At 47.6% G+C, this 17,096-nt stretch overlaps 1 protein-coding gene across 1 annotated transcript in view; it reads right to left on the bottom strand.

The window, feature by feature from the left end:
* BFSP1 (beaded filament structural protein 1) overlaps positions 1-7,142 on the bottom strand; it is a 37,548-nt gene extending 30,406 nt beyond the window's left edge. Inside the window, exons 1-3 of the mRNA XM_058679538.1 lie at positions 7,110-7,142; positions 6,105-6,198; positions 4,765-4,850 (exon numbers count right to left, since the gene is read on the bottom strand). The gene's annotated coding sequence lies outside the window, so the exon portion shown is untranslated. The remainder of the gene's footprint in view (positions 1-4,764; positions 4,851-6,104; positions 6,199-7,109) is intronic.
* Between the last annotated feature and the right edge of the window lie 9,954 nt (positions 7,143-17,096).

The raw sequence follows: 17,096 nt of genomic DNA, 5'->3' as shown, positions 1-17,096 counted from the left end.
GTGGAATCTCTCGCCTCTTCCACAGAGATATGCATTCTCTCTCTCTTTCTTTCTCTAATTTTAAGGAATAAGCTCATGTGATCATAGGAAATGGCAAATTTGAATGTTATAGAGCATGTTGACAGGCCAGAAATTCAGGTAGGAACTCCACATAACAGTCTGGGGCAAACTCCGTCTCCAGGTAGTAGTTTTTGCTGCTGAGGCCTTAAACTAATTGCATGAGGCCCACGTTATGGAGGGTAACCTCTTCTACTTAAAGACAATATACTGTAAATGTTGATCCTAATTGCACTAGGCTTTTACCGTAACATCTAGTTCGGGGACCGGCGGCGCGGCCTAGCGGCTAAAGTCCTTGCCTTAAAAGCCCCGGGATCCCATATGGGCGCCGGTTCTAATCCCGGCAGCTCCACTTCCCATCCAGCTCCCTGCTTGTGGCCTGGGAAAGCAGTCGAGGACGGCCCAATGCATTGGGACACTGCACCTGCGTGGGAGACCCGGAAGAGGTTCCAGGTTCCCAGCTTCAGATCGGCACGCACTGGCCCGTTGCAGCTCACTTGGGGAGTGAATCATCGGACGGAAGATCTTCCTCTCTGTCTCTCCTCCTCTCTGTATATCTGGCTGTAATAAAATGAATAAATCTTTAAAAAAAAAAACATCTAGTTCGAACCACTGGGCACTATAGAAGTGGAGCAGTTGCCACTTGAATTGGTGCCCATACGGGATGCTGGCATCACAAGCAGAGGTGTAGCCCTCTATGCCACAGTGTCAGGCCTGAAAATATCTGAAGCCATTAATGCGCACAAAAAGAATTCTTACAAAATGAGATAAAGTTAACTTTAAGAAAGCAGAAAAGGATTTCGGTGAGGATGAAGGGAGCCCCTGAGGGTTGTGATGAAGGGGCACTAACTGATTTCTTATGGAACAGCATTGCTTGGGTGGTTGTGTTGAGGACAGCAGAAGCAGGGATAGCAGTTAATCAGCTACTATAATAATCCAGTGTGGAAGTGACAGCGCATTGGGCTAGAATGGGTATGGTTTGCTGATGTGGGATATGGGAAGAAGAGAAACGTTAAGCTGAAGATTTTGGTTTGGGTGACTAGAAAGATGAAATTGTCATTTGCAAGATGGGGAAGATTGGAGGTGAGGACAACTGGAAGGAAAAATCTCAAAAGTTCCGTCTTCATCTTGATAAACCAAGACGTCAATTAAACACCCAAGGGCAGATGTTAAATAAGCAGCTGGGCCTGTGAGGCCGAAGCTCCAGAGAGAGGTCAAGGACGGAAATGTGCATTTGAACGCCATGAGCACGGAGCTGATGTTGCAGATCCTGAGACTGAATTAGAATACAGATGGTTTAGTGTAGGTGATGAAGGAAAGTCTGGGACTAAGTATGGAACACTCCAGGGGGTAGAGACAGGAGATATGAAGGAGCCAGCCACACAGTCTAACAAGAAACAGCCAGACGGGTACGGGCACGGGCACGGCAGGAAGAATGTGGCCCCTGCAAGTGAGGTGTTTCAAGGGAAACAAAAGATGTGACTGGCTCTGCTGAGTGAGGACTATGAATTGACCTCTGGATTCAGCAATACGGAGTGAGAACCAGAAATGCTTCAGGAAGATAATAGGAAAGAACCTGGGAGGATGAAATGCCAAATCCCGTAAGCTAACTAACTAGAACTGACACCTTGAATAGAGTAGACAAAATAACCTCTCACTTAAAAAAATGAGTAGTTCAGTTAATAATGAAAAGTATTTGCACTCAAAGCAAATATTCTGTTGGAGTTAAAGAGACAATAAACAAGGAAACAAATATATAGTGTGTCAATTGCTGAAAAATACTTGGAAAAAGAAATAATAGATGGAATGATTTCCAGAGTCTCTCAAATATTTGATTACAAATGTTTTTCAAAAAATTTTTTTATTCAACTAGCAGAGCAAGAGAGAAAAAACAAAGATCTTCCATCCAGTGGTTTAATATTATGTACCCCAACTTTGACATCTGCCAGAAATGCATGTTTTTTAAAAGATTATTTATTTATTTATTTGTTTTTATTGGAAATGCAGACTTACAGAGGGAAGGAGATACAAAGAGAAAGATCTTCCATATACTGGTTCATTTCCCAAGTGGCCACAAGTGCCAGAGCTGAGTTGATCCCAAGCCAGAAGCCAGGAGCTTCTTCCAGGTCTCCCACACAGGAACAATTTTTAAATCATTCGATTTTTAAAAAGATTATGAATGTTTTTTTCCTCACATATTTTCAGATTTTTCCTCCCCCAAAGCATGTACTTTTTAATAATCAGAAAGAAAAAAAAAAAGATGTACCAACGTGATTTCCATCCCAAAGTTATTTCTAAAGATTTTAGGCTCCACCGGCTAAACAGCCCAGGCTCACCTGTGTTCTGGTCCAGGGCCACCAACCCTCATCCTCAGCAGCCAGCATCTCCTTGGCTCCTGGCCTGTTTCCTTGGTAGAGAGAAAGCGCTCCCACCCCAGCAGGTCGTAGCGCTGACCAGGTAGGATGAACAGAGAAAAGTAGTGGGAATGGCAGCACAGGGCCAGCCTGTTTGGAGAGAAGGCCTACTCGGGCCCCAGATCACCTCTTCCTGAACTGCCTTCTGCACTTTGTCTCCCTGCAGCTGGGGGGAAGGATAGTGGAGGCAGTGTGTTTAGCCTAGCGGTTAAGATACTCATGTCTTTCATCAGATTACCTGAGCTCTGGCTCCAGCTCCTGATCCAGTTTGCTGCTAACGCACGGCAGGAGGCAGTGGGGATGGCTCCAGCAATGCAATCCTCCCACTCACATGAGAGATCTGGATTGAGTTCCTGCTCCCAGTTTCAGCCCTGCCCTGTCCTGACTGTGATCAGTATTTGGGGGAGAGAGAACCAGAGGATGGGAACTCTCTCTGTTTTAAATAAATAAAAAGGTTAAACACAAAAAGGAGGGCAGTTGAATACACAGTGTCCTTGAACATTCCTTCCCACCTGCCCCAGAGTGGTTGACCTTGTCAGCCACCTGCTTTCTCCCACCACCACATGCTTCTCCAAGGGAGTCAGGGGCTGGCTCTCAAGGTGTGTCTGCCCTCCCACCAACCCCACAATGTGTTCTGGAGTATTAGGTCCCCACCGCTCTGTGCCAGTCTCACCACTGGCCACAGGTCCATGAACAGTGGCAGGAGTGTCCTGGCCATGGCCTGGACAGTGGGCTGACGCTGTCCAGATTTGGTGCCTCTCACAATTCCCTCGCCTGTGGCTTTCAAACACTTGCGGGTGGCTAGTTCATGGCAGGTATAGAACCAGGGCCTTCGTCTCTTCTCACTACATCTTGTTATTCATCTTCCTTACCACCAGCAGTCCAGAGTCTGTGTGTGTGAACTCTGAACAGCAGTAAGGTAGGCAGCTGGTCCAATAATCAGGATGCCAATTGGGAAGTCCACCCCCACATCAAGGGCCAGAGTTCAAGTCTTGGCTCCACTCCCACCTGCAGCTTTCCTTCTGATGCCAATCCTTGGGAGTAGCAAGTGATGGCTCAAGTGAGTAGCTCCCTGACACCCACATGGGAGACCTGGGTTGTGTGCCCAGCTCCTGTTTCCAGCTCGACCCAGCTGCGGAGCCACTGTGGGCATCTGAGGAATGAGTCAGAAGACAGGAGTTGTTTCTGTCTCTGTCATTCTCTGTATCTCTGGCATTCAAGTAAATAAAAAAATAATAAATAAATATTTTTAAAAGAACAGTGTTACTGATGCTACTGTGTAAACAGTTTATCTGTTAGATAGCATAAACCAAGCAAAAGGCAAATTCAAGCTACTTATTACTAGCTTCCAGTAAGTAGTTATAGTAGCATTTTCACGATGTACGACTGCTCATGTATGGTATTTTCCTTAGGAATTTTTTTTTTTTAAGCTGACGGAAAGCTAAAATAACACTGATTTTTTTTTTTTTTTTCATAAAAAAATAGCTCAGGTGGCCACCAGTTTGTGGCTCTTGTTTTAAATGTGGCTCTTGTTGTCACCAGTTGTCACTTCCCACCTTACAGTTTCATCCAGGATGTTTCAAGCGGGTTGTGGATCTCCACTCCAAAAGAAAAAAATATATATTTATTTTCCCTTTTCCTTTCAAGGAGAAAATATTTTATGTTCACCCTCATTCATCTTTATACTTGCTACAATATTATCATAAGCCACAAATAGAGTCTAAACAAAGACTTAACAAAGTATAGAGCCAAAGCCTTTTGATATGCCTTCATGAGCAGGAGGGACCCGAGACCTCTCAGGGAAGATTCTGGCCTCAGTAAGAACATTCAGGAGGTTGGCCTGCCCACAGGAAACTCACAGAGTGAGGCTTGCCTCCTGCCCGATCTCTCCCCACCAAGCCTGGAATTGGAGTCATTTTATTTGTGGAATACTCTCTTCTTGTTTCTTGTCACCATGGCATCTCGTTTAGTGGAGAGTGTTCCTTGTGTTGGGCTCCTGCTGAGCCAATAGTTATCGTTTTAGAAATTTCCATGAGTCATACAAGAAACCCGCAACCCGTTGTACCTTCTATGGGCGTTTCTTTCCTGGAGTTTAAAAAAAAAAAAAGCCAAACTTAGACTCGGACACTTGACATTGATCAGAACGCCTGTGTGGAGAAACCTTGTGGACATCTCAAAGGCTGTTTGAGGCACGCAGCCTGCTGCCTGAGGGCGGGGCCTGGGAGAGAAGGGAAGCTTCCAGAAATTTCTCCAGGGGAAGCTTCCAGAGGTTTCTCCAGAGGAAGTGACTCACCAGCTCCAGGGGCGGGAGGGAAGGTTTTCCACAGGATCCAGAATAAAAATGAATTGCTCACTCCTTCCACTGCTGGTCTGGAAAATCTGTGAGGAAACCACCTTTTCGTGATGGGGTCTGAATTTATTGTCCTCTCTGTATGCACTGACCACCTGCCTCTCCCGCTTCCCACCTCAGAAGACACCAGAGCAGGGCTGATGGCAAGATGCGACATGCTGGTTCATTACCAGTTAGAGCGTGTGCAGGTCATGCTGTCTTGCCCAGACGTGAAGAGCTGACAGAACCCCAGTCTACAAGCTGCTCAGCTATGGCAATTTAGTAATCGTGCTGTTAAAGAATAGGCCCTGGGTCTGGAGCCCACAGCGTTGAGTAGATAAACCCAAATTCCAAGGGCTTGCCTCCGTGTGACTAGGATACTTGCAGGGGGCTCTGCGGAAAGCTAAGCTCTCAGAACTCAGGCATCATGTCCTCAGAGTCACCGTGGTTTAAAAAAAAACAAAAACGCATCAACATCTCAGGTTCCAGGTGAGATGCCCGGAAGCACACTGGGCAGAGTTCAAGTGGCCATGTAATTTGGGTTGGGCGAGACTTGGACTTGCAATCCCAGGTGAAATTCTAGGGAGTGGTCAAGATATGGCCAGGGACACCCACCTGCCTTCTGGGAGTGCCTGGGTTCAAGTTCTAACTCGGCTTCTGCTTCCATCTGCCTGCTGTCGTATCAAGGGAGGCAACGGGTAATGGCCTTAGTACTTGGGTCCCTGTCACCCATGGTTGACTGCTCCTGACTTTAGCCTGGTCTAGCCACAGCAATTGCAAGTGTTTTGGGAATGAACTAGCAGATGGAAGATCTCCTGGCCTGCCTGTCTCTTTCTCTTTTTCAAATAAATAAACATTAAAAGAAGAACTCTTGAAGTCTTGGTAACATAAACCAAGCTGCTGCACTAAGTGGCCTCGGCGCTGTGGCAGGTGAAGTGGTCCTTGAATGGACTGCCGAGTTCCCACATCAGGCAGCTCTAGGTCCCTCTGGCTGGTATCCATCTCCCAACTCTCAGAAGGCAAGCCAGAGCACCCTCTGGAGAGAAAACAAAAAGGCCCTTCATTTCTATGTGAAATCTGACCCATTTTGCACCCACAGAGCTTAAGTTTTGGATAGGAACATTAGATGTTCCCCTGCTGCAGACACTGCACACCAGTCTGCCACCTCTATCATACTCATCCTCGCTGAGTGACAAATCTCGCCAGGGATCAACGCGTCCTTCCTCTGAGGATGCCTTTCTCATGCCATGTCTCCCTGGTACCTGCCCCACCAGAGAGGCTCCTGAAAGTCTTCTTTGACCCACCTGTGGTCTTCTTGTGGCACAGCCTGTGACTTCTCCGTGGTTCACATGGCGAACAGCGAGCACACAGGACCTCAGCAAGCATCTGTCAAATTAACTGGAAAAAAAAGTGTGAATGTCAGCAAGATAACTTGTTTTGCTTCCACATACAAACATGTATGTATGTGTGTATTAGCACATGGTTCTTCTCTTTGATGCAAGGAATTCATTTGGAAATGTGCATGACAGATGATGAGATAATGAAAACAATCCTCTTTTTGGAGGCCAGACAGTTCAACAGGCTGATCCTCCACCTGCAGGTGCTGGCATCCCAAATGGGCACCAACTCGAGTCCCAGCCACTCCACTACTGATCCAGCTCGCTACATGTGGCCTGGGAGAGCAGCGGCTCAACTGTTGTGAGCATCTGGGGAGAGAAACAGAGGATGGAAGATCTGCCTGTCTCTCCTTTTCTCTGTAGATCTGCCTTTCAAATAAAATAAATTTTTGTATCAAAAGGGAAAATAATACTGTTTTTAAAATCATTTTTAAAAGATTTTAAATTACCAGGTTCTTCGGACTTGTACTTGAAAAATTCCTGCTCTGTAGGTGAAAGTTGAATGGTGTCAGGTGAAAAATACAAAGCAACAACACTAACTACACTAGCGAATACCCAGAGGATATTTTCTTGGTTACTCACCCCACCTCCTCAACAGTGTCTACATGGCCACCATGAGCAGGCCACCACGAAGCTACCTCTTAGCCCCATTCGGGTCCACCCACCTGTTCACCAGGCCCCAGTCACGGTTTCCCTTTTGTAAATAGCAAATGCCAACCTCATTTCCTCTGCCTGGGATGCTGCCCGCCCTGGCCTTCACATGACTGGGACCTTCTTGGCACCTAGCTTTCAGCTGCTAGTCCACTACTTCCCAAGACTTCTTCAAGCACCATCTGAGTGTCCTGCTGGTGCCCAACCACCTGCTGTCAAGCCCTCAGGTGTCCTGCCAGCAAAGCACCTGTCACTCAGTACCCGTGTGCAATCACTGGAAGCGTGTCTTTCTCATTCCTAGTTCTGAACAGTACCTGTGTTTTTGTGTTCAGTTGTTGGCTTCTGACAGTCGCAGGCAGCTTCTGTGTCTCCTTTACAGCTCTGAACACTGAAGGGGGACAAAAAATGAAGCTATTGAAACAATGAAGCCAGTATCTGCTTTCTAAAAAGCTGCAGAATCAACGTTGTAGCCAGGATTCTTCAAACAATTCCTTTTCTTGTTTCACTCAGAGTTCCTTTATCTTGTTATTCTGCTCTCTGCCCCGCTTGTAGTCGAACATTTTTCTCTCTCTTTATCTCATCTTGATACCTTCTGAATTCATCCTTCACCTCATCTTTTGACTGTTTTTTTTGCATAGAGAGGTATTTCAAAAGTTTGTCAAGAGATGGAATAAAAGGATTATTTTAGTGTAAAAAGTTTTTTTTAAAGATTTGTTTATTTTTTATTGGAAAGTCAGATATACAGAGAAGAGGAGAGACAGAGAGAAATATCTTCCATCCAATGATTCACTCCCCAAGTGGCTGTGACTGCTGGAGTTAAGTCAATCTGAAGCCAGGAGCCAGGAGCCTCTTCCAGGTCTCCCACGTGGGTGCAGGGTCCCAAGGCTTTGGGTCATCCTTGACTGCTTTCCCAGGCCACGAGCAGGGAGCTGGATGGGGAATGTGGCTGCTGGGACGTGAACTGGCACCCATATGGGATCCCAGCACATTCAAGGCGAGGACTTTAGCCACTAGGCCATTGCGCCGGACCCAAAAAGTTTTTTTTTTTTTCTCTTTAAAGGTGCCAGTGTAATGGCTCAACTGACTAATCTTCCAACTGCAAGCACTGGCACCTCATATGGGCACCAGTTTGTGTCCCTGCTGCTCCACCTCCCATCTAGCTCCCTATCTATGGCCTGGAAAAACAGCAGAGGGTGGCCCAAGGCCTTTGGACCCTGTACCCACATGGGAGACCTGGATGAAGTTCCCAGTACCCAGCTTCGAATTGGCTCAGCTTTGTCCATTGTGGCCATTTGGACGATGAATCAGCAAATGGAAGATCTTTTTCTTTGTTTTTCTTTCTTACTATAAATCTGCCTTTCCAGTAAAAATAAATAAATCTTTTCAAAGTTTTACTTGAAAGGCAGGGTTATGGGGAGCACGAAAAGATATTTTATCCCTTGGTTCTCTCCCAAACAGCAAGGGCTGAGCCAGGGAGAAGCCAGGAGGCTGGAACTCCATCCTGGTTCCCCCCATGGGTGCAGGGGCCCAAGTGCCTGGGCTTTCCCAGGTGCAAGAGCAGGGAGCTGAATGAAAAGTGCAGCGGTTGGTTTTCAAACTGGTGCTCACATGGGATGCTGGTGTTGCAGGTAACAGCATCATCTTCCACTTCACAACGCTGACCCTACGTAAATGCTTCTGAATGCCCTGCATAGATTCCTCATCATAGGCATGTTCCTGAACTTTTTGAAGACCCCTTAAAAGGCTGGTCTGTATCCCAGGCCATCCATGACATCTGCACATTCTCCAGTCTTGCATTCTGCAGTTCTCCAGTTTCTGCCTATTCCTGCTTCCAATTAGCCGAAAGCATTCTCTGAGAATATTCTACTATGTTCCTTTTGACATCACGGCTTGTTCTTCCATTGGGGTTTAGTGGCCTGCTGCCTTTCACAGGGCTGAGATTTCTCCAACCTCATGCTCTTTATCTGTGGACTCAAATTTTCATCCACAGGCCCTTCATCTCTCTGGGCTCCTGAAGAGTAGCCAGGAAAGGGGAAGCAACTGACACAGCTCCTCAAAGTTTGGGGATGACAGATGGAGTGTGTCAGGCTGGAGGGCCCCTTAGGCTGGAATCTGGGCTCCACCCCTTCTCTCAATCAGCTTTATCCCTTTCAGGTAACTTCCCACATGCTGATCCTGCACTGTTCTGGGCTATGATCTTTGAGCTTACATCTGAGGCAAAGCTCTGGCCTGGGCAGCCCCTTTCATGTATTGGCATCACCTCCTTGTAGTCCCCTGCTGGTCTCCCTGGTAGCCTCTGGGGTGGGCAGTGTGCAGCCCCTGAGGTTTTCCTGCCCAATGGTTGCAGTGGGAGGAGAGGAATTCTGCAGAGAATGGTAGGATCGGAGGAAGGAAAATGCATGTCCACCAGAGACCTTGCCTCTGAGTCTTGCTGTCGCGATGTGTCTGTCTTTTCCTCTGTCATTTTCTCCCTCTTTTCTTCCCCTAAAATTACTTCTTTGGAGCTTTAAGATAAGCCCTCTTGTTTTTATAAGTTAGAATTTGCTGCATAATTGCTATTCACCGAATTCCTAGCCTTCAGGATCTCAAACCTTGGGCTTTATTGAAATTGTGGAGGCACTGCCCTCAGTTCAACTTTGCCACAAGTTCTCATGCCCTTCTTTGCCCCCTTCTGCGAGCTTCTCTTTTCTGTTCTAGAAGTACAGGCAGGTTAGAACTGTACGAAGAATGCACCATGCACTAAGGCAGTAACAAAAACAAGCTACAGGCCTACATGTATTGCTTAGGTTATTTATATTGTTAAGAAAATATTTATTTTGGGAGCTGGCACTGTGGCTCAACAAGCTAATACTTTAGCTTCGAGCACCAGCATACCACGTGGACACCAGGTTATGTTCCAAATGCTTCACTTCTGATTCAGCTCCCTGTTTGTGGCCTGGGAAAGCAGAGGAGGATAGCCCAAGTTCTTGAGACCCTGTGCACCCACACGGGAGAATTGGAGTAGGTTACTGGATCCTGGCTCCCGACTGGCTCATCTCTGGCCATTGTGGATGGTTTTTATGGAGAGAGAGGGAAGAGCTCTTCCATACTCTGGTCCACTCCCCAAATGGCTGCAATGGCAAGACTGAGCTGATCTGAAGCCAGGAACCAGAAGTTTCTTCCCCAACTCCTACATAGGTGCAGGGGCTTAAGACCTTCAGCTATCCTCTGCTGCTTTCCCAAGTCATAAGCAGGAAGCTGGGTGGGCAGTGGAGCAGCCAGGGCTTGAACTGGCACCCATATGGGATGCTGGTGCTTGTAGGTTGAGGGTTAGCCACATCACTACACCAGCCCTGACCATTTATATTTTTAAAAATGATCTACTGCAATGGTCTGAGAGATTTTGTGAATAAACACGAGTGGTGGGACACCGACAGGGATTTTGGTGTGCACGTCGGCAAAAAATTGGGGACCTACAACGGGTTTCCTTTGAGAACATTTCCCAGAAGCTTTCCTGGAGTGCCTTAGGTCGGGACTCCTCACTAGGAACAGCAGTGAACATTGACCTTTCCAGAGGCGGGTGTGGAAGTCACGTGTGAGCAGTTAGCCTAAGGGTTAAGACGCCCACACCCCATGGCAGAGCGGCCATGTTCAGACGCCCACACCCCCATGGCAGAGTGGCCATGTTCAGGTGGCCACACCCCCGTGGCAGACGGCCATGTTCAGATGGCCACACCCCCATGGCAGAGCGGCCATGTTCAGGTGGCCACACCCCTATGGCAGAGCGGCCATGTTCAGACGCCCACACCCCCCATCACAGAGCGGCCATGTTCAGATGGCCACACCCTCGTGGCAGACGGCCATGTTCAGACGCCCACACCCCCCCATCACAGAGCGGCCATGTTCAGATGGCCACACCCCCATGGCAGACGGCCATGTTCAGGTGCCCACACCCCCATGGCAGACGGCCATGTTCAGATGGCCACACCCCCGTGGCAGATGGCCATGTTCAGGTGCCCACACCCCCATGGCGGAGCGGCCATGTTCAAACGCCCACACCCCCCTATCACAGAGCGGCCATGTTCAGACGCCCACATCCCAGTGACAGAGTAGCCGGGTTGGATTTCCAGCTCAGGCCCTGATTCCACCTTTCTGTTGACACAGCAGAGGGTAACTGCCACGTAAGCGGTGCCTGGCTCCTGGCTTTGGATTCCATCCAGGTTGGGACACTGTACTTAGGAGGGGACGTTCTCTCTCTTGCTTGTTTATCTCTCAAATAAATAAAGCAATGACATTAAAAAAAAAAAAAAAGAAAAACACATAAACACCCCAAAGGAAACCTATGACCCAAGAGGGAGTTAACAGCCGTTGGCCAAGACTGTTGTGGTACTAATTCCTAGTCCATGTTCTCGTGGTTTCACTGCAGGTACACAGTTACCTGAAACCCACACGCAACAGCTCAATATTTAACACTATAAAGTGGTGGTATATGACTTTAGCACTCCCAGAAGGTCTAAGAGAGAAATCAGGGTTTTCACATGGTACTATATCCCTCTAACCTGTTATACTTAAATATATCTGGCCTTTTCCTAAAATAGATGCCGGGGCCCGTGGGGCTATGTGACCCCTCAGAACTGGGCTATGTGCTCGAGTACTGCCCAGGGACTCTTGTCTCCAGCTTTCTTTCGTTTTGCCAATAAACTCTGACTGGTAATAAGGAAGCAACGAGACACCTGAGTTGTGTTCTGCCACACCCACCAGTGATGTCGTGTGGCCTGGATAAAGGTCAGGGACTTGAATAGAACATCTATTCCTCTTCATCCAACCTCAGCCAAAGAGTGAGACTGAGACTCTTAGATACCTAGGGTAGTTAGCATCCATGATCTGTGGGCTCCTCCTGCCTCCACCAAGGCACCCTAATTTCTCAGCTGAACCCACGGCTGATCAGTGAGCCCACCACATTCTCCAGCCCCCTTGCAGTCACAGTGACTGAATTCTGGCCAATATAATGGAAGTAGAACCCTCTACACGGTCCTTCTGGGAAGAAGTTAAATGGGTAAGGACACTCTTTGTGTCTTCTTTCTTCCTTCTGATGGTCTAGGATGTGGAAGTAATGGATGGTGCTCTAGCAGCCACTTGGACCTTGGGGTGACCTTGGGAATCTATGAGCAGCAGCGCAGTCAAGACTGGATCTCAAACACCACTAAATCTACATACCCGGTCTGAACTGTTTGTTTCTGCACAATTTAAATGTGGGTAGGTTAAGTTAACATTTTGTTAAGTCTTTGTTACTTACAGCCAAATGGAATTCTAAAACACTCCTTCTTTTATTCCCTTAATAAATATTTATTGAACATGCACTCTGTCAATGATTATTCTAAGCACTTAAGACAAAGCAGTGAACAAAAGGGCAGAAATTTCTAGTCTTGACGGTGCCTTCTCGATGAGGGAGCTGGACAATAAACAGGACAGACAAAGTGTATGAGTGAGATAATAATAATAACCCATAAAACACTGGCAGGAGTGAAATGGGAACAGAGTGTCTGAGGTGGGAGTTTCCATTTCAGAGACTGCCTCATGAGAACATGTTTTTGCAGGAATCTCAAGGAAATGAAGGAGCGTGGCTTGCCAATATGAGGTAAGGCACTGTGCAGGGGCGACACCGCCAAGGTGCCCTGATATATGGGCATCAGGCAGCCCAGGTGGCCAGGGAGACAACTGGGAGACCAGAGGGAACCCTGAAGCCTTCAATGAGTTCCTAGAAAAACTAAATAGTCTTAGGAACAAGTACATGTTACATGCTTAATACGCTTGATTTCCCTGTAAGCTGATCTCTCCAAATTAAAATTATTTTTAAACTTGTATGAAATTATTTTTAAACTTGTATGAGACACACAGAGTACATCTGTCTGCTGCCTCACTCCCCACAAAAGGCTGCAAAGTCCTTATTTGAGTTGGAGGCTGGGGGCTGGGAACCCAATCCAGTTCTTTGATGTGCGTGACAGGCACCCAATCGCTTGAGGCAGCACTGTTGCCTCCCAGGGTCAGGAACAGAAGCAGGTATAGACCCCAAACACTCAAGCAGGACACAGTGCCTCCACTGCTAGGCCAAGCTCCAGTTATAAAAACTTCAAATACGCGGGGAAACCAAGAACATTACATATATGTATGTGTATTCTTACAGATACAGATTATATTTATTAAATAAACCCAAATGCCTACCACCAAGATGTTTGTGTGGTTTTTTTTTTTTTTTTTTAATTTATTATTGGAAAGGCAGCTTTACGGAGAGAAGAAGAGACAGAAAGATCTTCCATCTGTTGGCTCACTCCCCACGTGGCTGCAACAGACAGAGCTGAGTGGATCATAAGCCATAAGCTAGCAGCTCCTTCCAGGTCTACCTATCCATGTTTTTTTTTTTTTTTTTAAAGATTTATTGTTACTGGAAAGCCGGATATACAGAGAGGAGGAGAGACAGAGAGGAAGATCTTCCATCCTATGATTCACTCCTCAAGTGAGCCGCAACGGGCCTGTGCGTGCCGATCTGAAGCCGGGAACCAGGAACCTCTTCCGGGTCTCCCACGCGGGTGCAGGGTCCCAATGCACTGGGCCGTCCTCGACTGCTTTCCCAGGCCACAAGCAGGGAGCTGGATGGGAAGTAGAGCTGCCGGGATTAGAACCGGCGCCCACATGGGATCCCGGGGCTTTCAAGGCAAGGACTTTAGCCGCTAGACCACACCGCCGGGCCCTACCTATCTATGTTTTTAAGGTGTATTTCAGAGCAAGTGGCAGACATAAAGTACGCTTGATTTCTTAACACTTATGCATGTGTATCATGAATCAGAGTTCAATATTTGTTTAGGCAGTTCTCCCCCCACCTCCTCCCTCTACTGCCCCTCACTGCCAGGTAATATGTATACTTGGTGAAGAGCATGAATCTTAAGATGAAGTTTGTCAAATGCATATACCCAGGTAACCCAAACTCCTAACAAGGTAAAAAGAAAAAGATGACCTTAGAACGCCCCTCCAGGGAGTCTCCCACCCCACTGGGATTACTCTGGCTTTCATTCACTATCATTATTTTAAAAAATTTATTTATTTATATTGGAAATTCAGATATAAAGAGAGAAGAAGAGACAGAGGGGAATATCTTCCGTCTGTTGATTCACTCCCCAAGTGGCCACAATGGCCAGAGCTGAGCTGATCCGAAGCCAGCAGCCAGGAGCTTCATCGGGGTCTCCCATGTGGGTGCAGGGTCCCAAGGCTTTGGACCATCTTCCATTGCCTTCCCAGGCCACAAGCAGGGAGCTGGAAGGGAAGCAGGGCCACTGGGACATGAACCGGCACCCATATGGGATCCAGGTGTGTACAAGGCGAGGACTTTAGCCACGAGGCTACAGTGCCAGGCTCATAATCAGTATCATTTTGCCTGTTTTAAAACGCCTTACACTTTGAAGAGCAGAACAGTGGAGAATAAAAACCTTCTCAAATACTGTGAGAGAGATTAAAAACCGGTATAGCCTTTGCAGGAGGCAGTCTGCACCAAGTAATTATTAACACAGAATGTATGCATTCCTCAAGGCCTCGTCATTCCAGTTGCAGCGACCTTCTGACAAGTGTGCTGCTTCACAAATGCACAGCCGCTCACTGCACCATGGTCGGTGACAACCACGCACTGGAAATAACCTGAGCAGCTACCACTGGGGAAGGTCACAGAAGACAGTCATGGGCCTCACGTGATGGTTCAGTGGCTAAATCTTTGCCTTGAATGTGCTGGGATCCCATATGGGTGCCAGTCCATATCCCAGTTGCTCCACTTCCCACCCAGCTCCCTGCTTGTGGCCAGGGAAAGCAGCAGAAGTTGGGCCAAAGCCTTGGGCCCCTGCACCTGCCTGGGAGACATGGAAGAAACTCCTAGCTCTTTGGCTTCACATTGGTTCAGCTCTGGCCACTTGGGGAGTGAAACAGTGAATGGAAGATCTGTCTCTCCTTCTCTCTGTATAATATCTGCCTTTCTTGTAAAAATCTTTAAAAAACAAAGGAGTAAATTGTTTGATGCTATGGTATAAAATGTTTACATAAAACAGCACCAAGTGCTGAACACACACAAACACAAGGTACCTTTCTTTGTTAGGTTGTGAATGAAACTGACATCAGTGGCTATCTTTTGACATTATGGGAAAGACAGCACCTGCTCAAGGGCCTGCCCTTGGTTGTACTGTTTTTATAGTAATATTTGTTGGACACATATGTGTACGTGTAAGACCAAGGGCATAAATAAGGGACAGGGAACAGGCTTTTCCAGGTTATGCATTAACATCCACTCTCTCCAAGCTCCTCATTAATGCACAGAATATTCTTTCCTGCCACTCATGTTAAGCGTTTTAAATGAAAGTGCTGGGACAATCACAAATGACGCCTGCAGTTCTCAATGAGAAATGGAAGCCATGCACATGACGTTGAAGACTTTACATGTTCCTGTTTGGGCTGTTCCTAGACCACAGCAGCCTGAGACTGGGTGTCGGCAACGCTAGTGCTTTCCCACACAGTTCTGGGAGCCAGAGGCTCGGTGTGCTGGGGGTCTGAGGAGGGACCTTGGGCTGGGCTGCTTCCTAAATACGGTGCTAAAAGGGTGAAGGAGGAGTCTTTGGGTGTGTCAGGAGGACACAATCCCACTGCCTGGGGTCCTGTCCTTCCCAGAACATCACCCTCCCCAAACCACTGTGTTTGGAACTAGGGCTCTGTGGCTGAACCTGGCAGAGGGACATAAGTGGTCTGTTTTATTCTGTTGAAACTGTTAGTTTTTTTTTTTTTTAGAAAAGATTTATTCATTTTTTATTACAGCCAGATATACACAGAGGAGGAGAGACAGAGAGGAAGATCTTCCGTCCGATGATTCACTCCCCAAGTGAGCTGCATCGGGCCAGTGCGCGCCGATCCGAAGCCGGGAACCAGGAACCTCTTCCGGGTCTCCCATGCGGGTGCAGTGTCCCAATGCATTGGGCCGTCCTCGACTGCTTTCCCAGGCCACAAGCAGGGAGCTGGATGGGAAGTGGGGCTGCCAGGATTAGAACTGGCGCCCATATGGGATCCCGGGGCTTTCAGGGCGAGGACTTTAGCCGCTAGGCCACACCGCCGGGCCCGAAACTGTTAGGTTTTAAACGCATTTATCACAGGTAGGTGGGTGAGGACTAGGGGGAGGGGCTGCAAGAGAGTGGGGGGTGGCATTCTCAGCTAAGAGCCAGATTACATACCACTGCCAGATGACCAGGACCGTGGGAAAAGGGGAGAAGCAAGTGCGTGGGGTCCAAGGTGGGATGTTGGAATCACTTCTCACAGAAACGTTCACCTCTGCGACAAGAAGCAGAATGAACTTCTCTGCGAAACTGGGTGTAAATGCAGAGGCTCAAGTCACTGGGACTTGAGCAATTGTGATTCACTCCAGGCTACCATGAACACATACAGCAGTTGGCCCGGTAAGTCATAAAATCCTTCTGATATGGATTTACTTGCTAAACAAACAATGTATAAAATGCCCATTGTGTATCAGGGGCTCTGCCAGTTCACATGGGACACATCCAAACATTCCTTCACCTCAAGGAACTCTGGTGGGAGTGGCAAAGATGAGGGGATTCAAAAAAGTTCTTGGAAAATGGCATTAAACGATTATTTTGATGCTATGAAAGCAGCATTGGCAGGGGTGGGGGGCTGGTGTGGTGGTGTAGTAGGTTAAGCTTCCATCTGTGGCGCTAGCATCCTGTATGGGTGCCTGCTCATGTTCCAGCTGCTCCATTTCCCATCCATCTCCCTGATTATCCATCTCCCTGGGAAAATAGTGGAGGACGGCCTAAAGTCCTAGGGTCCCTGTACCCACATGGGAAACCCAGAAGAAGCTCCTGGCTTCAGATTGGCTCAGCTCCAGCTGTTGACCAGCCATTGTGACCATTTGAGGAGTGAACTAGTGGACGGATCTTTCTCTGTCTCCTTCTCTTGTTCTGTAAATCTTTAAAATAAAAATAAAAACTTAAAAAATTGTGTATTAAAAAAATATAGCAGCATGGAAAATTCATTAAAGCTCCTGCTCCAAGTGCAGCCTGCCCCTGCAGCTGCTGGGGGCATCTGAGGACCCCAGTGCCAGATGGTCTGGACACCTCAGATTTGAGAAGTGCTGAGCTGTGGTGGGCTGGAGAGGAGGACCCACCCTGGTTGTCTTGGGGAATGGTGAGAGAAGGCTTCAGCCTGTAGCGGTGACAGGAATATTCCAGGCTG

This window comes from Ochotona princeps, chromosome 22 (assembly GCF_030435755.1).
Source record: "Ochotona princeps isolate mOchPri1 chromosome 22, mOchPri1.hap1, whole genome shotgun sequence".
Taxonomy (NCBI): domain Eukaryota; kingdom Metazoa; phylum Chordata; class Mammalia; order Lagomorpha; family Ochotonidae; genus Ochotona; species Ochotona princeps.
This window is presented reverse-complemented; position numbering and strand designations above follow the sequence as displayed.